Source organism: Lontra canadensis, unplaced genomic scaffold, assembly GCF_010015895.1.
Source record: "Lontra canadensis isolate GAN:19392208 unplaced genomic scaffold, GSC_riverotter_1.0 scaffold39, whole genome shotgun sequence".
Taxonomy (NCBI): Eukaryota; Metazoa; Chordata; class Mammalia; order Carnivora; family Mustelidae; genus Lontra; species Lontra canadensis.
The window spans coordinates 13,292,239-13,318,505 of record NW_022631033.1 but is presented as its reverse complement, the minus strand read 5'-3'; the positions used below and the strand labels follow the sequence as shown (position 1 = coordinate 13,318,505).

Genomic DNA, 26,267 nt, shown 5'->3' with positions numbered 1-26,267 from the left:
GGGAGATGAGCAGCTGACAGCGCAGTCACCCCAACTGCCCCATGCCTCACACTTCTTCATGAGTTTGTCCTCCTCCTTCCCTGGATCTCAGTTATGGGGCAGCAAATGCCCTAGAGAAGAACTATCTCACTTCATAAGGAGGATAGGGCTGAGGAGCTGACAGCTGTGTTGTATTAAAACAATTGTTATTTGTTATTGTATATATATATATATATAAAATATATCTTGTTAAGCAGCTGTCTTCGGCTCAGATCATGATCCTAGTGTCCTGGGATCTAGTCCCAGGATCGAGTCCCGCATCCGGCTACCTGCTCAGCAGGAAGTCTGCTTCTCCCTCTCCCACTCCCCCTGCTTGCGTTCCCTCTCCCTGTGTCTCTGTCAAATAAGTAATAAATAAAATCTTTAAAAACAAAAAAAAAAAAATCCAATTGTTTGCGATTTGAGTAAAATATGGTAACAAAAGACAAACTGGTGTGGAGGGGAAGGAAGAGGAAGGGACGAGGTGGGGGAGAGAGAAAGAAATACAAAAGGACAAAAACATTTTTAATTTTACTGAACCCCTGAGAAGTGTGGTTAGACAAAACACCTTCTAGGTAGTCATTTGCCTACAGCTTGTGTCCCCTTGGACACCACCACCTGCAAGTTGAATAAAGGAGTAGATTCTGGTTCTGATCCTCTACTAGTTTAACATTATGATACACAGACCATGTTGAACTAGACAAACATTTAGACAACTCATTTATTGGTGGTTAGCAAAGATGAGGCTAAAACCCTTGTTTCTATATTGTAAAATGTGTTCATTCTCACTTCACCTCCTGGCTTTATCTTTAATCCCCTTCTACCTGTTATAAATGAAACCTGAATTTTCTTTGAAGCTGATCTCTTCCATTAAACAGGTCACCAAAAGAAAACAACCTTTTGTTGTACATTTTATTACCATATTAATTTTAACTGTAGTGACTGGAGCTTGGAGTAGATGTTCCAAACGTACAAGGACAAAATCATAGTTAGCTTTTGAGTTTTAAAATCCCATTCTGATTCTTGGATTTAGCTTAATCTTATGTTCCAATATCAACTAATTCTGGGGCTTTATGGAAATTAATTCTGATGGTAAAGTTAGGTAATAACACCTCTTTCATCTGGCTATATTTCAAGAGATACTGGGAAGGGTATAATATAAATTCAAAAATTTTTAAGACAGTGAAAATAGTAAATTATACACAGTTTTTTCCTTTACCCAGAAAATCTCATATATACGTTATAGACATTTAACTGTCATTATTTCTCTATGAGGAAAGAAAAGTCAAGTAGCAAGACTTTCCTTATAAATGGGGAAAATATGAATTAAGGAAATATATCTTTTTAGTCAGACCACACCTCAATGGAGCTTAAATTAGAGCACAAATATTTAGATATTCAGGGTGACTCCTCCGTTCCTTTACCCCCTACAATACTGTACTAGTAAGATAACCACCTAAAATGGTAACAGGGAAATTGGAAAAGAAAGGTCTCACCTCATTCAGAAAATTACTTTCACATAAACTTGCTTTTCTGGTTCATTATTTTATCTAGTGATTTTCACATAAGACAAGTTTTTGAAAGTGGGTTGTTCACTGAGGCAACTTTACAAGCCTTTGGTTAAAATATGGCACCAAAGGGGTGCCTGGGTGGCTCAGTGGGTTAGAGCCTCTGTCTTCGGCTCAGGTCATGATCCTGGGGTCCTGGGGTCGAGCCCCACATTGGGCTCTCTGCTCGGCGGGGAGCCTGCTCCGCCAGCCCCCCCCAGCCTACTTGTGATCTCTGTCTGTCCAATAAATAAATAAATAAATAAATAAATAAATAAAAATAATATGGCACCATGTAAAAATTTCCACCACTTAACATTTCACTTGCCATGTCACTTAAACATTTCACACAGCTACATGCAAATCAAATGAAAGTTTAAAATGTGCTTTAAAAATCATAAAATACTATATAAATAAACAGTATTGTTCTTATCACCTTCAGGAGCAGACAACTGATTGCAAGATAACTTATATAAAGACATTTGAGTATGAAAACCTTAGAGAGAGAAGATACAAAAGAAAGACTTGCACTGTCCAGAGGGTATAATTTCAGTGAGCACAGATGAACCGATTTACTGTACTTACTAAGTTAGTGAGAATTTGGTTTTAGTTTCCTTAGGGTGATACCTTCAAATGAGGATTAGAAGAAAGATTTAAAGACTTTAAATCTTTGCATTCTTTTCCTTTGAGAGTGCCCTGTGCTTTCTCTTTCAAACCATGTGGCCATCTGGATGACCCATCAATTCCCTTGCCACAAAATTCTGGAAGTTCTGGGTAAAATATAATAAATACCTTTTGGATTGATTCATTCAGTATAAGTATGGAGTGTCTAACAGGTACCAGGCTCTGTTCCAGGTGCTAAGGATGTAACAGGAAGCTAAACAGCCAATGGTCTTATCCTACCGCTCAACTTATATTTAGGTTAATATAAATGAATTAAAAAGAAAGAATAGGCCAGAAACCAAAGTGAGAGAAAATTTGTTCAAAGCAGGTGATCTGGGGAGATCTTCCTGTCTCTGTAAACTTTGTAATGTCCAATGAGGAAACAAGAGATAACACGTCAGTTGTTACCGAGACCCCTATGTATATGAGACTTTGGAAGTGCCATACCTGTAGTCTAAGAGTAGACTTAAAATTCTCATTGCAAATGGAACAAAAAGGAATCTCGCTGTGTTTCTTAATCCCTGCATGGGGAAGAAATCGACTCCTGAAAATTTTAACCACTGGCTTAGTCTTTCCTAGGGTTGTCATATGAGGTTGAAGCTTACACTCTGAACGTAGTTCTGGAACCCCAAGCCAATAAATTAGTATTAAAAGTGCAATGCTCCTCCCTGGGGGACCTGGCAGAAACAAATGCAAAACTTCTTTAAAAGAATATGCTCTCAACTGAAGTCACAAAGGATTTCCACAAATAAAACACAGCTCTCAATAAATTTACAGTCTGAAGTTGCAAAATTTAAGAGGAAACAATCCACACTGAGCCAAAATCTATAGACAAAATAGACAGCAGAACAGATCTCCCCCAAAACTTCAGATAATATAACCATCAGATAAAATTTAAGTATGTTTAGAATGATCAAAGACTTAAAAGAAGTGAAAACCATGTGAATAAGACAGTATGAGAAAAAGGAAGTTCAAAAAAGTAGAATGTGGATAAATAGGAAGAAATGCAGCCATTGAAATCAGACACTTACTGGATAGTTTAAAGAGTATATTAGACACAACTGTAAAGAGTACCAGCGGATTGGAAAAGAAATCTGAGGAAATCACTCAGATGGCATCAGAAAGATGAAGAGTGATTAAATATGAAAGAGTAGGTCTAAGACAAAAGAAGACATGATAAAGGAGCACAATATATATCCAGAGAGAGTTACAGAAGGCAAGAACAGAGCCTTCTTGAGAGCTAAACAGCTTTTTCCAAACTTCCTAATACCATGTTTATGGCTGTCGTATTATACAGAACATGGACTTACTCATCTCCTTCTTGTTTCATATAAATTATCTCTGCTATTGTCTTCTTTGTTATTGGATGACAGCTTTTGGGGGTTATATTTTATAAAAGGAAACTTCTTTTAAATGGCTGTAACTTCTCTTTAAAGATATTCTGACTTCTATGGTTGCTGTTCAAAAACGTGCAGCTAATCTAAAAAGTTAAGAACCCTAACTTATTTCAGGGGATGGAAACAAATGTAAATGGCTACCTTCTCCTTGTTAGAACAGTTCCTCTTTTACTATACTTAACCCTAGTAATGCCACAGATTAATCCTCTATGGAATTCTTAGTTTTACGTAATCATTTCTCACAGAAACATACATAAAACTTACCTATTATACATGCATAGAAACCTGGATAAAAATACCTTCAAAATATCTCAGTATATGTTTCTAGCTATTCTTCTACCCATTTTAAAATATTTTACTTTTTAAGAATAATACTTCTTAAGAGAATAAGCAAAAAGGGAAGATGCTATCCCCATCTTGACAATAAAGAATTGTTGACATAAGATCAATAAATACTTCTCTCCTCTTGCATTACCTAATGAGCATTTGATTTTAATGCAATTAAATTTTATTGACTTTAAATGGAGTACATGATATGATATAAATAGAGCACATATTTGTAATATGGATAAGGACAGGCTAGAAAGCAACTAAAAGCTATTACACTATAACAAATGGCTTTAAAGAATAAGAAAAGCATCCCGAATATTCCAAATAATGCAAATTTGCTATGCCTTTCAGATAATATATTCTTTGTCACAAAGATATCTTGTACAGAAGAAAGCACTAAAAAAGGAAACAGGAGACCTAGGGTTTCATGCTAGCTTTAACTAAACGTAACCTCATATGAATCAACTAACTTCTGGGGCTCAGTTTTTCTCTTCTGTAAAAAAAAAAATAGTGTTTGGGGGCATGGTTGGCTCAGGCAATGAATTCTGAAGTTTTTTAGTTCTAAAATTCTTTTAGGTATTACATACTATTTTCTTGAAACATATTAAATTACATTATGAATATTCAAATTTTAAGGTAATGAAAAGCCCCATATTATCTTCAGTTATACATATAAAACATTAAAGGGACATACAGTAAAAAAATTACTTTATTTTGATTTAAGTATTATGAAAATCTGACCATATTAATTCATGGCACAAATATCCTACCATATTATCTTGTTATGAATATTAAAAATAGTTTATTTTTAAAATAAACCATTCTGTATTACACATATTGTAACTAGTAACATCTTAAGGTACATATAGTCAAAATCACTTTGTATCAAACTTAAATTTATTTCAGATTTTGATATTAAAATTGCTTATGGAAAGAACTGAAAAAAATAAAAGCCAGCATGAAACTTTCAAACTTAACAGAAAACTAACCAGTCTCTTAAAAGTTACGATGGCAATTATAATGCATTTTAAAAACTATAGTTAATCAATTTTAGGAAAAAAAGATTTAGTTTACTTGAAACCTTTCTCTGATTTTTCTTTTTTGAATATTTCAGTAACTATAGGAAAAATAAGTGATCAAGAAACACTCAGAAAGTATCCAATAACACTGCCGACCTCATTTCCCCCACAACACTAACTTTGCCATTGACTTTTCCCCTAGCGTATTATTTTGATCTCGTATTTGTTATCTGCAATTTATTGAGTCCACGTTATCTACAAATGCCTTTCACTGAAACAGAATAAAATTTTTTAAGTTTCCTTCCAATCACATGATGGTGTCCAGGCAGAGAAGGGTGTTACCGCAAACATTAAATATTGTGGAGATGCAAAAAAACTTGAACAGAACCCACAGTATCTTTCCCCTTCTTGGGATGTGCAATGAGGGTGATCTGTTAGGTGGAAACCATGCAATGATGCTCTTTGATGAAAAGGGAAATAGTCATAGTTTAAGCTGACACTTGCATATTTAGTGAATGCCCTTCCCTGTTAATAATTTTGGGGTAGTGTTTTGTGTGTATGCAGCACTAAAAGCCCTCTTCCCAACGTGAATTTTTCCGCTGCTGTAATGACTTAGCACCAACAGAAAGGATGGTGCAGCGAAAGGACCTGCAAAGTACTACAGAAATGCAAGGTACTATTGTTTAGTAGATTAATGATCTGGATTTCCTGAGGCTTTGTTGTGCCTTTTAAAATAGTAGTAAGCATGGCTTGTTGAAGCTGGAAGGCTCGGACTTTATATAGGATGCTAATTGCCACTAGAAACCTTCCTCTCACAACAGAGGTTCAAAAGAAAGCAGGTGCGTAAGATACTCTTCCACGGATCTTCTGATCTTCCCTGTCATGAATCCACAAGCATTTCAGACCAGTTTATTAAAATATTCCGTTGAAGAGATAAATGAATTTACAGTGGAGAAGAGTAAACACGAGCTGGCATAGTAGTGCGCTCAGGCTGCCATAACAAAATACTACAGATTGGGGGACTTAAAAAATGGAAATTTGCTTTCCAACAGTTCTGGAGGCTGGGAGTTCAAGAACAAGGCCCGGCAGAGTCAGTTTCTAGTGATAGTTCTCTTCCTGGCTCGCAGAGAGCTGCTTTCTCCCTGCATCTCACTGGGCAGAGCTGGCTAGCTCTCTAGTCTTTCTCCTTAGAAAAACAGCAAGCCTATGGAATCAAGGCCTCACCCTTATTATCTCACCTAACCTTAAGTACTCTTTAGACTTAACCTATCGCCAAATACAGTCACACGAGGGGGTGATTTACAGCTTCCACATAGGAATCTGGGGAGAAACCAACGTTCAGCTTGTAATACCCGGGTTCAAGTTCCCGGTCTGAAATTTAGCAACTGCAGCTTGAGTAGATCAATTTCCTGTTTTAACTTCTCTGATTCCTCATCTGTACGATGGGATTAATAATCACTCTTATATGGAGGATTCAAAGAGATAATGTATATTAAAGTATTTTTATAAACTGTGAAATTTTATTTTAATGTAAGGTCTTATTTTCCAGACTTTCACCATTTATTCAAATAAAGCAATAAAAATATATTTATCATATATATATATACTATATATATATAGTATATATATATATATTTTTTTTTTGGTCCAAAGAAGATGTTTATATATAGTGAGCATATCCAAAAGATATTTCTTAATTTCCTTCTACAAAAAAGTCTTTAAAAACATTGTTTTCATTTTTAAACTTATTAAGCCAAATACAACCTAAATTTCTTTTTAAAGCTTTTATTTATTTATTTATTTATTTATTTGACAGAGCACAACCACAGGGAGCATCAGAGAAAGAGGGAGAAGCAGGCTCTCCTCTGAGCAAGGGAGCCTCACAAGGGGCTTGATCCTCCCGCCCTGGGATCATGACCCGAGCCAAAGACAGACGCCTTAATGCCTAGGCCACCCAGGGCCCCCCCTAAATGTTTTTAAAAGTATCTGCCAATATTATTTAGAGTGTTTGCTGAGGATAATGTATCACTAGCATAAAAGATGAAACGAATGTACATTAGTACCGAAATAATTCCATGTGTGTGCAGAGGGGCTAAAACGCGCTTCGGTCCTGGGCGATGAACCCATACTCTCAGGTACTGAGTTCGTACTCTTTGCATTTAAAGCAACACACAAGAAAATGATGCTCCCACCGACACATGTGCAAATGTAGAAATGAATGAAACAACTTTGTGTTTTATGGCATTTACTTTGAAAATCTGATTAAGATAAATGTCTTTAGCTCCTAATTCCTCAATGTCACGTTGTCATAGTTCCCATCAGCAAGATGTTTTAAAGGCTTTCGATTAATATTGCATGCCAGAACTGAAATTACATCCTTTGTCGTTTAGTTCCTAATGGTGCAAGTGATATGTATCAAGTAGTGTTTTATGAAGCGTGCGTGATTTTTATTGTAGGCTGTTTTCACAAATCTTTTTCAGGTTTCGGAAAGACTGCTTCGGGTTTCCAATACATAGGCAGTTCTGTTGAAAATCATGAAGATTCTTAAAACAGAGGTGAAATCTGTATTATTAGAATTTACTTATCAATAAAAAATTCTCCTACCTGAATCTGTTGTGCTTCCATTTGCACAATCTTGAATATGTTTGCTTTTTCCCAAATATTTTACTAAATCACTTCTTCTAATATTAGCAAAATAGGTGCCAAATACACAGCACTCACAAAAACCTTCATTTGTGAGCACGTGCCTTATCTGCCTGGTAAGGAAAATACGTAGCATGTGGACGTAATATATATTAACTATTGAAGGCTAACTGGGTTTGTGTTGCAAAAGTATGAATTTTATTTTTTATATATAATTACTAATTTATTTTAACAGAAATTAGCATCCTGACATGAATTTCAAAGTTTCTAAAACTCAGTCCTACCATATAGAATTCACTTTCATTTATTAAAGACCCAGTGTCATAAATATAATCTTCTTTATATATAAACTAGAAGGATAAAACTGTAAAAAAGAAATTCTTATATTTGATAAATATATATCAACATATGTACACTCCTTGCATCCACCTTTAACATATTCTATTCTTTCAGCCTTGGTTAACTTTATAAAGTTAAGGGATAGATCATGATTTCTAATACCTTTTCCCAGTTAAAAAAAAATTCTACAATTCTAGAGCATTTTACATGTGTGTATGTGTTTGTGTCTGCACGTGTGCGTGTGTGTGTGCATGTGTGTATGCATGTGTGTGTGTGTGCACATACATACAGTTTAAAGCTTTGGTTGCTGACTTCAAGTATCAAATGCTGTTATGCTTTATCACTTTGTATTTTATGAAATATAAATCTACTCAAGGTTTTAGGCATTCTGCAGGCCTGGTCCATTCCTCTTCCTCTGCTGTGTCAGCTATGGTGGCTGCGAAGACTCAGAACTCCAAGGCCAAGGTGAATGAGCCCAGGCACCACACGCAGTTAACATCAGCACAGCCCAGGGGATGCGGGACACTCCGAGAACCAACTTGGGGCCTAACGGTGCCAGCAAAATGCCCGTTTCTAGAGACATCAAGCTTACTAAACATGACAACATGCTGCTTCCTAAAACGCAAATTGGCCATCCAACAGCCTCCTTAATAGCCCATGTAACAACAGCCCTGGATGACATGAGTGGCGACTGTACCATTTCCAACATTCTAATCACTGGAAAGCTGATCAAACAGGTGGATGTCTACATTTCTGAAGGTCTTCATTCTAGAACAACATGCAGATTTGAGTCTGCAAAGGTACAGGTACCTCAGCTTTTAGAAGAAGTCAAAGTTAGATAGACAAGGACAGCACTTAACGGGTGTCTTGGCCAGAATCTCTCTCTATACGAACGTACTGAAGTCCTAACAGAGGTTGTGGCGGCCTCCATTTTGGCTGTTACAAAACAAGATGAACCTATTGACCTTTCTATGGCTGAGATTATACACATGAAATACAAATCTGAAATGAATACAAGCTTACTCAGAGATCTTGTTTTGGAACTAAGGACATGGTGTCCCGATGCGAATAAAAGAGTAGAAGATTCTTACGTCCTCATACATGCAATGTGTTCTCAGAATATGAAAAAAAAAAAAAAAGAAGAAGAAGAAGAAGCAGATTCTGGCTTTTTTAAAACAAGGATTCAGAAGAGAGAATTTAGTAAAAGCTGAAAGAAAATTCATTGAGGATACAATTAAAAACATGACAGAACTGAAAAAAGAAAGTCTGTGGTGATTCAAAGATCTGTTATTTAATGAAAAGGGAACTGACCCTTTTCCTTAGATGCTCTTGCAAAAAAAAAAAAAAAAAGGTATAACAGCTCTGTGCAGAGCTAAAAAGAGAAGTATAGAAAGGCTGACTCTTGCTTGTGGTGGGGTAGCCCTAAATTCTTTTGATGACATAAATCCTGATTGTTTGGGACGTGCAGGTTTCATCTTTGACTATATATTGGGAAAAGTTGACCTTCAATAAGAAATGTAACAATCCCCGCTCTCTCACATGACTGGTCAAAGGACCAAGTAAGCACATCCTCAGTCAAATCAAGGATGCAGTAAGAGATGGCTGGAGGGCTGTTAAAAATGCTATGGCTGATGTCTGGGCTGTTCCAGGTTTTGCGGCAGCGAAGCTGGCAACAGGAGAAGCCCCGATTATAAGTCAAGGGCAGGGCCCAACTTGGAGTTCAAGCATTCGCCAATGCATTGCTCATTGTTCCCAAGGTTCTTGCTCAGCGCTCTGGTCTTGACTTTCCAGAAATACTAACTGAAATTAAAGTGAAAGCAGAACATTCAGAATCAGGTCAACTTGTTGGGGGTGCGCACTTAAACAGAGGTGTGCCAATGGCAGCCGTAGACGTTGGCATATGGCGTAACCACTGTGGGAAGAAGCCTCTCCTTCATTCCTGCACCGTGATGGCCGCCAACACTCTCCTGGTTGATGAGACCGAGCAAGCTACAATGAGTTCTCTAGAAGGCTGAACTGAAGCTTTCCCTGTATCTGACTCATGAAGACTTTACACAGTGCTCTTAAGAACAGAGCTATGGAATTTTTGTCCAAGCTTCAAATGATTTTCAAAGGCATTTCCCATACAAAGGAGAAAACACTGGCACCTATTCACATTCTTGTGTTCTGGAATTATAATCACAACATTTTAAAAATTGCACTGCAGTGTACATACAGAAAGCAGGCCATTTTTACCAAGAAGCAGGATGCTTGCCTGTAGCTTCCCCGATCTAAAAAATGCGCGTTAGATAAGCACATGTGATCTAACTTGTTATTAGTATTCCTCCAACAACAAAACAAAACAATCTCCTAAAGATAAAACAACTGACCAAAGACATTATAAAAGACATTATAAAGGGCTTATTCTGGGATGTGTCTCCCTCGGGCTATATCTCTGTCTTTGATGTAAGATAAAGCTGGCTACCTTTCTCCTGAGTTAGTTGTGGTCTTCAGGGATCTCACAGACATGTGGCTTTTGCCAACTATATGTCTGTTATAAAGGAGAATAAAAATATTAACATGAAGATCGACAGTCTTATCCAGCGTTGCCCTGCACATTTATCTTGTTTGGATAATTGCACATTTAAAATTAGAGTCTACTTATCTGGTTCTAGACATTAGGGAATAACGCACATGGAAGAGGTTTTTAGAATTCTAATTCCCCACGGCAGATCACTGCAATTCTCATTAATTCTATAAGGAAGAGCTTGCCTCTCCTTCAATGTTTACTTGAATTTTTTCTGCTGTATGTGGTTCACTGAAGGAATGGCAATAGTTCACTTTAAAAACGTTCTCTCCATTAGCGAGAATCGATTTTCTAAAGCATTCCAACACATCCATATCCCGTCTATAACAATTCCTTTAACCCCTGATATTCACAAAACTGTGTGCCTAAAAGAAAATGTTCTTCACTACAAAAAAGAAACAAGGAAAAACAAAGAAAAAGGAACTACATATGTTTCTCTACTTTATTTTTTTTTTTTTGCTAACCGTAACTAAATTGCTTTACCCAGTAATTTCACAAAGAAGTTATAAATCTAAAAGGGTTTATAAATCTAAAAGGGAGTTTTAAAAATCTAGGCTTAATGTAACTTTATAGACCAAAATGCAAAAGTGGGGGCCACAGTGGGAGGGAGAAATCTACAGAAGAAATTTTATACTCATTAAAGTTTATGAAATTCATTTGGCTATATACTCACATACATTATTTTATTTACTCTCGGAGCCACAATAAGCTGTTGGTATTATTTCTATTTCATAAGCAAGAAAAGAAAGTTCTGAGAAATTCAGAACTCTGGCAATGGTCAGGGAAAAAGACTCTGAAGCTTTCTGTACTAATTTATACAGGGATAATTATTTTTGTCAGTTTTGATGTAGACATGTTGTCAAAAAGAAAATGAAGATGAAATGTTAGCTTTAAGACAGTACTGCTGACTAAGGAAACATTGGCCTTAAACAATACATTAGACCAGATGTACTTCTCAGATATATACACGTTCCATCCCCAAACTGCAGAATTCACATTGTTCTCAGTGCATATGGAATATTCTCCAGGATAGATCATGTTAGGCCACAAACCAAGGCTCAATAAATTCAAGAAGACTGAAATCCTATCAAGCTTCTTCTTTAACCACAATGGTATAACCCTAGAAATCAATTACAAGAAGCTGGAAAAATCACAAAAATGTAAAAATCGGATAACCAATGAGTAAATGAATAAATCAAATAAGAAATAAACAAATACCTAGAGACATAACAAACATATACAACTTAGCAAAATCTGGGGATGCACCAAAAATGATTCTAAGAGGAAAGATCAAAGTAATACAGGCTTACCTCAAAACAAAACAAAACAAAAACAAACAAGAAAAATCTCAATTTAACTTTACACATAAAAGAGCTAGGAAAGAACAAACAAAGACCCTAGTCAACAGAAAAAAGGACATAACAAAGATCAATGAAACTAAGACCTGGTTCCTTGAAAAGATAAACAAAACTGACAAACCTTTAGACCAAGAAAAAAAGAGAGAGTGTTCTAATAAAGTCAGAAATGAAAGAGAAGTTACAACTGACACCACAGAAAAAGAAATGATCATTTGAGAATACTACAAATAATTAGACGTCAACAAATCGGACAACCTAGGAGAAATGAATACATTTCTAAAAACATACAATCTTCTAAGACTGAGTCATGTAGAAACGGAAAATCTGAAGAGACTGATTACTAGTAAAGAGATTAAATTAGGAATCAAGAACCTCCTGACAAACAAAAGGTCCAGGACCATATGGCTTCACCAGTAAATTTTACCAAACATTCAAAGAAGATTTAATACCTATCCTTCTAAACTTTTCCAAAATATTAAAAAAGAGGGAACACTTCTAAATTCACTTTATGAAACCAGCATCTCCCTGATTCCAAAACCAGATAAGGACCCCACCAAAAAAGAAAATGACAGGCCAATATCACTGACAAACACATAAAAATTCTCAACAAAATATTAGGAAACTTCTTTCAATAATACATTAAAGGAGTGTGTGCCATGATTAAGTGGAATTTATTCTAGGAATGAGGGTTGGTTCAACATCCTATTTGTAAGTCAATTAATGTGATATAGCCCATCAATGAAACAAATAATAAAAACCATATGATCACCTCAGTAGACACAGAAAGTCTCGATGAAATTCAATATCCATTTATGATAAAAACTCAACCAACAGAGGGAATATACTTCAATATAATAAAGGCTACATATGACAAACCCAAAGTTATTCATACTACTCAACATCATACTTAATGGTAAAAACCAGAAAGCTCTCCAAGATCAGAAGCAAGATAAGGACGCCCACTCTCATCATTTTTATTCAACAACAAAGTATTGGAACTCCTAGCCACAATAATTAGGCAAGAAAAAGAAAGAAAATGGTATCCAAATTGGAAAGGAATTAGTAAAACTCTCATTATTTGCAAACAGCATGATACTATATATGGAAAATCTTTAAGACTCCACCAAAAAAAAAAAAAAGTTACAATAAGTAAATTCAGTAAAGTAGCAGGACTCAAAATCAACATATAGTAATCTGTAGCATTTATATAACTAATAGGTGAAAGACCTGTACACTGAACACTAAAAAAACACTGATGAAGGAAACTGAAGACATAAATAAATGAAAAGATATTCTATGCTCATGATTAGAAGAATTCATATTGTTAAAATGTCCATCACATCCAAAGCAATCTACAGATTCAAAGCAATTCCCATCAAACTCTAATGGCATTTCTCACAGAACTAGAACAAGTAATTCTAAAATTTTTATGGAACCATCAAAGATCCTGAAAAGCCAAAGCAATCTTGAGAGAGACTAACAGAACTGGAGGCATTATGTTCCCTGATTTTAAACTATACCATGAGTCAAAACAGTATGGTATTTGTATAAAAACAGACAGATCTGTGGAACGGAACTAAATTAAACTCACAAATATATCGACAATTTATGACAGAGGAGCCAAGAATGTACAATGGAGATAGGACAGGCTCTTCAATAATGGTGGTGAAAAAACTGGACAGCCACATGCAAAAGAATGAAAATAGACCACTATCTTACACCACACACAAAAATTAATTCAAATCGATTAAAGACTTGTAAGACCCGAAACCAAAGAATTCCTAAAGGAAAACACTCAACATCGGTCTTAGCAATATTTTGTGGCTCTGACTCCAAAGGCAAGGGAAACGAAAACAAAAATAAATAAATGGGGGGCACCTGGGTGGCTCAGTGGGTTAAGGCTCTGCCTTCGGCTCAGGTCATGATCTCAGGGTTCTGGGATCTGGCCCCTCTGCTCGGCAGGGAGCCTGCTTCCTCCTCTCTGCCTGCCTCTCAGCCTACTTGTGATCTCTATCTGTCAAATAAATAAATAAAATCTTTTAAAATAAATAAATAAATAAATAAATAAATAAATGGGATTACATCAAACTAAAAAGCTTTTGCACAGTGAAAGAGACCATCATCAAAATGAAAAGGCAGCCTGCTGAATGAGAGATTTTTGCAAATCATGTATCTGACAAGATATTAATTTCCAAAATACACACAAAATTCATACCACTGAATAACAACAAAACAACCTGTTTAAAAAATGGTAGGAAATAAACATTTTTCCAAAGAATCCATACTCGAGTGTTAGCAAGGATCTAGAGAATAGGAACACTTGTACACTGCTGGTAGCAATGTAAATTGGTACAGACACTGTGGAAAACAGTATGAAGTTTCCTCAAAAAATCATGAAAAGAACTACAATGTCATCCAGCAATTTAACTTTTCAGTATTTATATGAAGAATATGAAAATGCTGATTCAAAAAGATATATGCACCCCTATGTTCACTACATTATTTACAGTACCCAAGAACTAGAAACAACCTAAATGTCCATCAGTATATGAATGAATAAGGAAGATGTGGTGTGTGTGTGTGTGTGTGTGAGAGAGAGAGAGAGAGTGAGAAAGAGAGATAAAAAAGAACAAACTCTTGCCATTTACAACAACATCGATGGAACTTGAAGGTATTTTGCTAAGTGAAGTAAGTCTGATGGAGAGGGAGAGAGAGAGAGAGAGAGAGAGAGAGAGAGAGGTGGAATGGAATATTACTCAGCCATAAAAAAGAACAAACTCTTGCCATTTACAACAACATCGATGGACCCTAAAGGTATTTCGCTAAGTGAAGTAAGTCAGATGGAGAAAGAAAAATACAGGGGCACCTGGGTGGCTCAGTGGGTTAAAGCCTTTGCCTTCAGCTCAGGTCATGATCCCAGGGTCCTGGGATCGAGCCCCATATTAGACTCTCTGCTCAGCGGGGAGCCTGCTTCCCCCCCCCTCTGCCTGCCTCTCTGCCTACTTGTGATCTCTGTCAAATAAATAAATAAAATCTTTTATAAAAAAAAGAAAGAAAAATACAGTATGATTTCACTTATATGTGAGATCCAAAAAAACCCAAAATGAACAAACAAAACAAAACCCTGTAGATATAGAGAAGAAATTGGGGTTACAGGTGGGGAAGAAGGAAAAGGATAAGTGAAATGGATGAAGGGGATCAACTCTACAGTAGAGAAGGATAACTGGCTTTTAAATGTTGACCACTTTGTAGGGCAGACAGCTATTGAATTGGAATGTTGAACCCCTGAAACTTACATATTGTTACATATCAATTTTACTGCCATTAAAAGAAAGTACTGTAGAAATTCAGTTTTATTTTATTTCAACTTTTTAGAAATTCAACTTTAAATGAAGAAATACTTGCTTTATTTTGAGTCCGGGGTCGGAGTGCCATCTAGTTAAGGCAGAGCTGGAGACCACATTCCAGCAGTGATAGCAAAAGCCTTGTTTTAATACAGGGAAACTGCACAGCCTTTTAAATGGGGAATGCAGATAAAAAAAAATTCGATGTTATTTTCCAGTTTCATAAAGAGTCCAACATCTTTTAGATGTAGACAGCATTCTGTCTCATTTTTTAATTTTTCTGAAGCCAATTCATTTCTTTCTGACAGTGAGAAACAAAAATTTATTAAGTTAAAAAAAATTTTTTCTAAAAGTAATTATTCAAAAAACAATCGCATCACAAAATCTGAGATATAATTGCTTTTCTTCTTGTCCTTATAATACATCTTGGGGTTGCGAGGTTATTTTACAAACTCACAATAGTTGCTAATGTAAGCATAAAATATTTTTCCTAATGTGCTTAAGGGATTACCAGAGTTATCAAACAGTACTACAAAGCACAATCCCATAGGCTCATCTTTGATTATCACCACAATTTACAGACAAATATTTGAGACAGCGTTAGTAAAAGTTAATGGCCTTCTGGTTTATAAAGAACTGTTAACTCCTTAACTCCTTGCCTTCATTATATACTGCCACGGTTTATATTGTAGTGAGGACATCAAACGAGGGTCAATTTCATAGATTACACTCAAAACAACATAATATCTAATTCCCTTATAATTTCTTACCTTTTAAACTATCATGTTAAAATACTGAGTAATTCTAATGGTTTTACCTTACATACATTATAAAAACAGAGTATGAGAATAGAGTAAAAGCACAATTTATATTTAATGATCGGCTTTCTGCAAGCCAAAGCAATTAGATGTAGCACACCTTAAAATGATCATATGATCAAAAGATATTCACCAAAATCAAGTGACAAAGGCGGACACACTGAAACACATACGCAAATGAGAAGGTAGTCGAACAAAGAATACTAATTAACTTTCAAACAACAGAGATCGTGAAATCCAAGTTACAGGTAACACATCACCATGCACCCCAAAATGAAAAGTGACCCCCAAAACACTCTTTAGATTCAAAACCGTGCCACACGTAATTAGCAATCAAAGCGAAGCCATCAGGTTGAAGCAGTAAACATCTTGCCCTGTCGCAAAGTCGTGAGGCAGGTAAGTTCCCAGAAGAGGCTGTGATGTCTGCCATGCCTTCATTCCTGCCTGGAGCTCACAAAGCCCTAGCATAATGAAAACACTTTCTGATTTCAAGGCAAGTCAGAAATACGAACATTTAGAACGGGGTTGAGCTAATGGAGCTGTCAAACAGGGAAGTTACGCTCACAATGAAACGGTCACATAATTATCTCGTTTTCATCCTAATTGGGGGGAAAAATTCTTTGTGAAGAACCCTATAAATGTTGTTGGTAAAAGAGGCTCACAAACAAAAGAGGAAGGGAAAGTAAAAAAAAAAAAAAAAAAATCAGTGTTTGCAAGGGTTATTTCTTCAAAGAATTACAGCTGAGGTCAGAGATAATGTGGTACAGGAGGAGACGGTGAATTTAGTTGAGTACCTTCCTTTAAGTGCTTTATTCCCTTTCATTTAGAATACAGAAAAGAGTCAGAACAAGACAAAAGACAAGGAAAGAACCAAATTTCCAAAATAGCATTACGCTACATTATTAATAGTGTCATACTAAGAGAAATGACAGCTCTCAATAGAGTACTTTTGTCTCTACTTACTTTAATTAAACTCCCTAGGCTTTAAAGTGAATTTGAACTTTTCTTTTAAACAGAAAAAAAAAATCATCAAGACTGATTAAGATTTGATTTCTGTCCTCTAATGGTCCTCAAGCATAGTTATATCCTATTCAAAGGGAGAAAAACAGCAAATAGCAAAAACAAACCCCATCCTGTAATTTTCTTCAAAGAACTAGAATTTCAGCCTCTGCTCCTCTGCCTTCTCACAGGTAAATTAGTTCCTAGTGTGTCTCCTCTTTTCTAACAAGCACTGATCCATTAAATTTGAAATGAGAATTACAACAAAATTATACTAGTATGAGTGTTTCAATTAACTTTCTCTATACCAGACTACCTTAACAACTTTGCTTCAGAATAAACCAATGTGATTAAAAAAAAAAATCACTGTAAAGTATGATCCCTGAAGACTAATGTAGATAGCACATCTATATGGGGGGGGGAGAAATTTTCAAATCTGTGGACATGATTTTAAAAATCCACTGTAGCCAACATAATATCATCATTCATACCTTAACATGCCTTAAAGGACTCATATTTTGTCTTCTGCAATTGCCAATCTGCCCAAACTAAAGTCATCCCACTCCTTCCATACCCCTGCCCAACCCATCGTCCCTTTCTCAACCATTTTCGCTTTTCCACTGAAATCATTACTTTGTACTCGAAAGTTTGGTGACATTTTTTACTTATTACCCTCTTTGATCCTCTGTATTCAAGCATCAACAAATCTGTTGTTAGCTGATTATAAAAATGTATCTTGATTATGTACCCTCCACTGGATGCCCATTGCCTCACTTATCCGGACCCCTATCATCTTTCCCTCTCTACCCCTCATTTATTAAATAAAAACCCCTGTCTGCTGACTCAGTATAAACCCTGTAAAAAATTGTACGTTGACATCTTTGTCTGTTGACTCCCTCCACACCAGTCTATCCTGCGTACAACAGACAACTTTGTTTTCATAAATGTATCCTTCTTGAATCAGCAACGGTCCACTGCTGCCAAACCACAAGTTCAAATTTTATTTCCCCAATAATGTTTAAGTCCTGTGGAATACCGAAGGAGAAGACAGGTTGATTGGTCTAATGGAGCTTACGCTCTTTGGGAGACAGGACTTATGTACTTGGAGCAGCTAGACCATACATCTCAGGCAAGCGCAAAAAAATAATTTAAAAAATTCAAACTATATGAGGAAAGCAATTCAGGAAACCTTTGCTTTGTGCTGGGCTTAGTTTGGAAGGCTTTAAGCGTAGGCGACACCTTCGATAAACCAAAAGGAGAAGCTAAGATATAGGTAAATCAGTGGGGCCATACGACCAAGAGGTGAGCAATGATACTGGTTTGGAAGGCAAATGAAGAGAGAGTTCTGGGTAGACCAACAGTGAGACCAGCTGATGACTTTAAAATCCAAGCAGGAGAATTTTTATTTGACGTGGTAATGCTATGCAGAGGCCCGCTGCAAGGGATTTATTATGAGAAAAGAAGTGGAAGGAAGATTAACCTGGGTGCCTGTCGAGGGTCCAGGGATCTTGGGACAGTATCTGGCTGTAAAGTGATGACTATCTTTTTAATTGTGGGAGCTGAATAGACTCATTTGGTAATGGTTCATTTACTCACTCCACACATATTTACTGGGCACCGGCCACAGCATGAAGGATGTATCAGTTTAAAAGAAATTAGGTTTCAGCCATGTTGATAATGGTTTCGAAATGTTTCTGTATTAGGATAATTTGTTAAGATACCTTATAGGTTGCTGTGTATTTGAGGAATGGTAAGGATAGCCAAAACTGGAAAAAAAGAATTGTGTTACTTATGTGCATGATAATCATAGCTGTTAGAGTTTAAAACGGAACATATTCTCCTAACTTATGTAGTACATATTTTTTTATTTTATTTATTTATTTGACAGAGAGAGATCACAAGTAGGCAGAGAGGCAGGCAGAGAGAGAGGGAAAAGTAGGTTCCCCCCTGAGCAGAGAGCCCGATGCGGGGCTCGATCCCAGGACCCTGAGATCACGACCCAAGCTGAAGGTCTTAACCCACTTAGCCACCCAGGCGCCCCTATAGTATTTTTTTCTTCCAGATTCATTAATTATGCTGTTAAGGTAGTTGACCAATTTGATGAGGACTCCACTGCTATTTCTGAAATGAGCTGTCACAGTTTCCTAGGAACCTACTGAATGGTTAGAAATGTATTTTAGAAATTCATCCCTTCACTACAGAAATACCACAGAAAGGGGTCTTCCTTTTAAATCCTCAATATCTTTAGAAATGCCTCCCGGGCTGATATTCCAGCTAATCCCAATGAGTAAGACACAAATTATCTCCTTTACTGATTGATTTTCATTCATTAATTCAATAATTCATACAAGACATATACAATGGATACCTACAGTATTTCACGTACCTGCCAAGTGCTAGCAATTCAATGTTGAGTTAAACAGATTCTTTCCTGCCCTTCCAGCACTCCCACTGCATCTGATTTCAAATGTTTTTTTCTATTATACCATATTGTCCTCTCACTCTTGGGTATAAACATACAAAGAGATCAAATATTATCTGGCAAATAATCCAAGAGATGAAATATGTTCAATTCTGAAAGATTTCACACAAGGCTTTCCTGATTAAAATAATGCATGAGTTGTCCCGAGGAATGCGTATTTTGGGTAGAGAAGGCTTCAGGGCAGCTGGGAAAGAAGCAAAAGCAAGAAGATGGCACGGGGCACCATCAAGCCATAGTTCAGACTGACTGACCCATAAAGGGCGTGGGCGGATGCTGGGATGGCGCAGGGGAAGGGCAAACGACTTAGTAAATGACATTGGAAATGCTGGAAGGAAAAAGATTTTGACTTGCTTTGGCTTGTGTTTTGGGTATAGAATTCACACACGTACTGTACGAGCAACAGAGAGCTGCTGAATGGTTTTAAGCAAATGTTTATGTGCATGTTATGTCATTCTGGTAGCAGCGTGGGAATGAGCGAGTAAGTGAGTTTGTGTGTGTGTTGTGTGTGCGTGTGCATGAGTGCTCAGCGAGGACGGGGAGCAGATATTTGCAGTATTGCACAGAGTAGCTAAACCAAAGCCCTCAATGGGGATAAAGATGTAGGCCCACATTCAGGAGATAATGAAGAGAAGAGTAAACTGATTACCTTAGCAACAGATTAAATGAAGGGTAGGATAAAAAAGAGGGCTGTGGGGCGCCTGGGTGGCTCAGTGGGCTAAGCCTCTGCCTTCAGCTCAGGTCATGATCTCAGGGTCCTGGGATTGAGCCCCGCGTCGGGCTCCCTGCTCAGCGGGGAGCCTGCTTTCCCCCCTCTCTTTGCCTGCCTCTCTGCCTACTTGTGATCTCTATCAAATAAATAAATATTTTTTTTTAAAAAGAGGGCTGTGCATGGAATTTTCAAAACCCTCTCAGAAATGTCTTTCACCTTTTAAAATCACTTAAAATCACACAATCTCATCATGTTAACCCTAGTTGGCTCTCACCACTCTAATCATCCTGGAAATCTATCCAGAACAGCTTTATATTTCTGCTAAATTGTGGGCATTAACATTTTTTTCTCGCCAGTGCCTCGAAGTGTTTATATTCCATCTTCTTTGAAATTTCAAAGTCTTTATAACTCTCCACAGTGTGGAGGAAAACTTAATATCCACGTCTCTGTAAAGCATATTCTTCTCTTTCATATTCCACCTTCAAGGTGCTGTTCCACACAAGCGACTTGCATTAAAAGGAGACGAGGAGGCAGAAGGAAAAAGAATCATATGGGAAGAAAGCAACCGGAATCAGTGGAAACTGAAGGTGATTTTTGAAAACGATACTCATGACGTGGCAGGGTGGAGGGAAAGAAAAAGTTAACAAAAAAGTCTACGAAATAAATACTGAAATCCTGTAGAGTGGATCTTCTTTGAAATTGTCTGAAACATAAGCCTGAGTGCACTCTTACTTGAAGTTAGACTCCACTTGTGGTAATGCTTTATCAAACCCTGGAAATGAAAGTAATTGAACTGAACCTGAACTCTTGCAGAAGATGTTCAATCCTTGGACATAATGGATAAAAAGAAAGGGAAGCACAGAAAGTGGCTATTTTTCACCTTCGACTCTTACTCCTGAACTGATTACTACATTTCCAGATGAGAATTTTAGGATAGAAATTCCATGTTAGAACGTCCTTTAACACAGTTGCTCTGCCTAAAAAGGATTTCTTACTTTTCTAGGTCAAACAACTTTTTTTTTTTCCTAAGTCAAACAACTTTAACTCATTTTGACTTCCCCAAATGCAAAAACATGGTACTCAAGAAGTGCTTTATAGAATATTTAAAATAAATGTGTGTATGTCTACTGTATGTATAAATATTTATGCAAATTAAGGAAATCATGAAGACAGAGATACACTGCAAATGAAAGCATTATAAATATATGATTTACTTTTGTTACCATTTTTTTTGGAAAGGAGTAGCATATAGAATATTAAAAGCTCCTGTCTTTTTTTGAAGCAGAGGGCTGCAAACTGCAAGTCTGCCTTTTCTAAATAAAGTTTCAAAAGAACACCGTCACACCCACTTGTTTACGTTTGACTGCTTTTCACACTGTAATGAATTTGAGCAGTTGCCCCCTCATGCCCCCATAAAAAGGCTAACGTAGTCACCATCTGGCTCTTGAAAATTACTAACCACTTTTTTTTTTTACTGAAATTTTGAGACAGTTGTAGATGCATATGCAGTTTTAAGAAATAATACATGGAGGGGAGCCTGGGTGGCTCAGTCAGTTTGGTGTCTGCCTTCAGCTCATGTCATGATCCCAGGGTCTCTGGGTTGAGCCCTCCCTCTCCTTCTGCTCCCTACCCCCCCACCCCCGGTTTTGTGCACACATGCGCTCTTTTTTTCTCTCAAGTAAATAAATAAAATCATTGAAAAAAAAAAAGAAAATAGTACAGAGAGGTATGTGTACACTCTGCTTGATTTCACCCAATGGTAACATCTTGTAAAACTTACACCAGATATTGACATTGATACAATCCACTTAGTCAGATTTCCCTAGTTTTACGTGTGTATACAGTTTTACTCCATTTCTATGCTGACCAATTTTAAACATAAATCTGTTAATTGCTTCCTCAATAATAAGAACTTTTTCTTATCCTTTGTTTATAAGGTAAAAATTGCAGTTTAAAACCAAATATTATAAAGTTCATGTTAGCTTGAAATTTAGCAGAAGTTGGAGAGATAACCTATAAAGATAGCCAGATTTCAGGTCTATCTGTAAAGTTATTTTTAAAAAAGGAAACATATGCTCGACATCTATGAGCAGAATAAACTTTTTTACCATCTGCAATTGCATTGTAAAGATTCTCCTTTTTGAAATAAGTTTTATTGCAAAGTTTACCTTCTTACTACCCAATCTGGTGGGGAGGAGGGAGGGTTTGAGGGCCAGTGGCAGGACAGGGGAAGAGAAAGAGAGGAACAAAATGTAACCAAATTTAGATTGTTTGTCAGTTAAATATTCACTTAATTGTCAGTTAAAATTAAAACTTTATCTACATGTATCATCTGAAATTATGATCAAGAAGACAAAGATACTATATTTTACTCTGTGTTTCATTTGAGTTAAAATGTACAATAGAAGGGTGCCTGGGTGGCTCAGTCAGTTGGGTGTCTGACTCATGGTTTCAGCTCCCGTCATGGTCTTGGGGTCCTGGGATCAAGCCCCACCCACATCAGGCTTTGTGCTCAGCGTGGAGTCTGCTTGTCCCGCTCATTCCGCTCTATCTCTAGAATAAATAAAATCTTCAAAAAAATATGATAGATAGCACCTATGAATGGCTCAATGAAATGCTTTAACATTTTAAATATTCTTTCTATGGTAGCTCAGAAAAATTATTTTGCTTAAAGATGCTTCCTTCATTTCTAAAGCAAAGAATTAATGAAGCAAAAGTTTCAAAAATACAATTTAGTAGAGATGGCAATAAATAAATGCATGAAGTAATGCATACCAAATGAAAACAATCTGTAAGTTAAACCCTTCTTATGAGTATCCTTTCTGGAAGAAAGTGAAAGATAAATAATAAATAATAAAGCGGTGGTAAATTGCAATTCTGATGAGAGTAGAAATCTACACATTATGGGGAACAATTTGACATGATTGGTCATTTTAAAAGATTTAAAAAAGGCATATGAAAGAACATAAATTTCCAGCCTCATGTAACAAATCTAAATTGTCAAGGTTATGGGACTTTGGATAAACTGAAACAAGGGCAGAAGGCAGAATGTTCAAGAACTAAGTTTTTGTGAGTTAAAATACTTTTCCGTGCTTGAAATGAAATGGGAAATACTTTGAGATAAGGCCTTTTTTTTTCTTTTGAACTAAAGGCCCTTAAGAATTAATTTTAGTTGTTGGTATTTTATTGTAGTTAATTATTTTTATTCCTGAACCAAAAAAAAAAAAAAATGTTTTCAGCCGTGTAAACATAAGTAGTAATAAGTCATGAGAAATGTGAGAAGAATTTCTGTTTAAGTACAATCATTTTGATGATGTGTGAAATATGAAGGTGGGTATTTTACCTTCGTAATAAAACATCATAACTTTTGGGACTATCTAGAAGTAAACTATAAATAAACTTTCTTTTAAATATGAAATCATACAAAAAATCCAATTCTTTTTTTTCCTTTTTTTAAAATTAATTTTTAAATTTTTTTATAAACATATAATGTATTTTTAGCCCCGGGGTACAGGTCTGTGATCTTCAGGTTTACACACTTCACAGCACTCACCACAGCACACCCCCCCAATGTCCATAACCCCACCACCCTCTCCCAACCCCCCTATATTAAAATTGGATTTTAATATAAAGCTTCAGTGTTCTATTTTCCTGTATCTGCTTCTCTAAGACCCATCTCAGATTCTTGAGAAAGTCTTCAGAAATTTCAATGGACACAGGGCTTGGACGTCATAAATACCTATGACATTCATTAATAAACAACTACTTCCAGTGTCTTTTAAATCCACTAAAAGGAGTCTCCTTAACTTGAACACCTTCTGGTTTTTCTACCTATCTCTTGAGATACCAGTGGGCTAAATTTAGGAAGAGTCACGGGTCACTGAGAAAAGGTACACCCGTCTGCAAATAAGTAGGCTTCTCAATGCTGACTTTGTCACAAGGTCAACTCTATTGTTTAAAACACAAATATATGGGATTTTCCATATTTCTTTTCACTTTTATTAAATCCCTGTTTCTTTTCATAAATAGTTGCTTATGACGGCGTCTATAGAACTTCATCGTTGTACTATTGTGATGCTTTCCCAAAAATGGGATTCAGAGACTTGTTTCCCACTCAAAAAGCTTCCTGAAATATTTATTTAGAGGAATATAGTTGAAAATGACAGATTTTGACAAAAACATTTTATAGAAATTTCTTCAAAATTAATATTTTAAATGGATTTGATGAATTTATGTGGTTAGTATCAAAACCATGTTTAGTTCATCAGTACATGCCTAATCTTATTATTCAGGTGGGTCCTTCTACACAAATCTCAACAACACATATATGCAAAAACTAAGCAATGTCTTTGGGATCCCGTCAACTTGGGTTTGAAACTCTGAGTCTCATTTTTCTAACGCAGAAAACGTGGTTTCACAGCTACTACTATGGAGGTGCCAGGAGAATGAAACTTAATGAAATAATATCTGTCACAATTAGTCATTGATAGTAGATGAGCAATAAATAATAGCTTTTTAAATACTATTTGACCCAAGCAGAATCAGCAAAGCCATGTGCTAGAACAGAGGTGATCAATATGAACCCCTCACTACTTCCCCTCCCATTCCCTCAGGCCCACCCTAGGTCTGTGACCTTAACAGATATCATTAATGTAAATGGCACTGTTGGCCCCCCCAAAGAGGCCCTAAAAGTTTCTCAAAACCCTGAATCAGGAGGTTACCAACAATGAATGTGAATTTGAACCTCTTTATCAAACCTAGGGACAACTATTTCCAATGTCTTTTAAATCCTCTAAAAGGAGTCTCCTTAACTTGAACACCTTCTGGTTTTTCTACCTATTTCTTGAGATACCAGTTGGGCTAAATTTAGGAAGAGTCACAGGTCACTGAGAATAAGTATACCCTTCTGCAAATAAGTAGGCTTCTCAGTGCTGACTTTGTTACAAGGTCAACTCTATTGTTGGAATTATTCAAAGGTACTGAGTTTCTGAAGATACTACCAATGAAAGGTAGACCAGATGGTGTTGGAATAAGTAATTCGTTGTCCCCAAAATACTATATTGCTATCTTTGGCATTTAAGTACATGCTCCTCCAGATGGACAGCTACTTATGTCTGATCTGATAGGTAAGCAACTGTCTTTATGACAATGTTCTCATTTCAAGTCTAATCTTTAGCTTGTGGCTGTTCATAAAATATGCTGTAGTGTGCAAATCTACCACCCACTCCAGAGTCGGTCCAAAGTCTTTGTTTTATAACAGTTTGTATCATTCCTAATTGCTCTGTGCCAATGGTCTTTGGTTTTTGTTCCACAAGAGTTTATATTTACCTCACATTGCTTGAAAATTTGCAGTCCTGTGTGTTAATTATATACAAGGAGGGGGGGAATATGCATTCTTAAAATGCTCATACCGATGGTTTCTTATCGAGTTACTTTATAGTGGAAATTTATATTGTCTAAAACCTGGACCATATTACCAAACTGTCTCACCATGAAAAACAAAGCAAAATACCTAGAGTTCTTAGTTAACTGGCATTTTCCCTGTTCTTCAATTTTTGAAAGACAAGAAGACACAGAGAAAACAAAATACAAAGCCTGCTTCCCTGTAATAATTCAGATTTATCTTCAGAGCATGTGCCTTTATTCTTGTAAGACAGTAATAAACAGCTACCATCTATTGTTGACTATAAGCATTGTCCTTTGCACATGTTTGTTTGGAGTTGACTGCGGAAAATGGTACAGATTTTGTAATCTTGCATTTAGTTAACAGTCATCCCACCACCCCGAAATGAACCTTGCCATTTCTGATTACCGTATCCTGGGTTAGTCCGTCAGTTCTTATAGGAAACTATAATGACGGCATACACAGCATTCTCGAAATGTGACTCAGGATAAACACACCCATCACTACTTAGAGAAGCCACGCTATCAATTGCTTCCTAAATTTTGAAATAATTTAGAACCACCACTGGTATGGGTTTGAATCCTGATTCTACCACTTCCAGCTGACTGATCTTTGGCTAATTTAACCTTGC

The 26,267-nt window shown here is 36.5% G+C and overlaps 1 protein-coding gene and 1 pseudogene across 5 annotated transcripts in view; one reads left to right on the top strand and one right to left on the bottom strand.

The window, feature by feature from the left end:
• TENM3 (teneurin transmembrane protein 3) overlaps positions 1 to 26,267 on the bottom strand; it is a 592,885-nt gene that overhangs the window by 189,994 nt on the left and 376,624 nt on the right. The gene's annotated exons all lie outside the window — the stretch shown is intronic.
• On the top strand, positions 8,386 to 9,971 carry LOC116874854 (annotated as a pseudogene).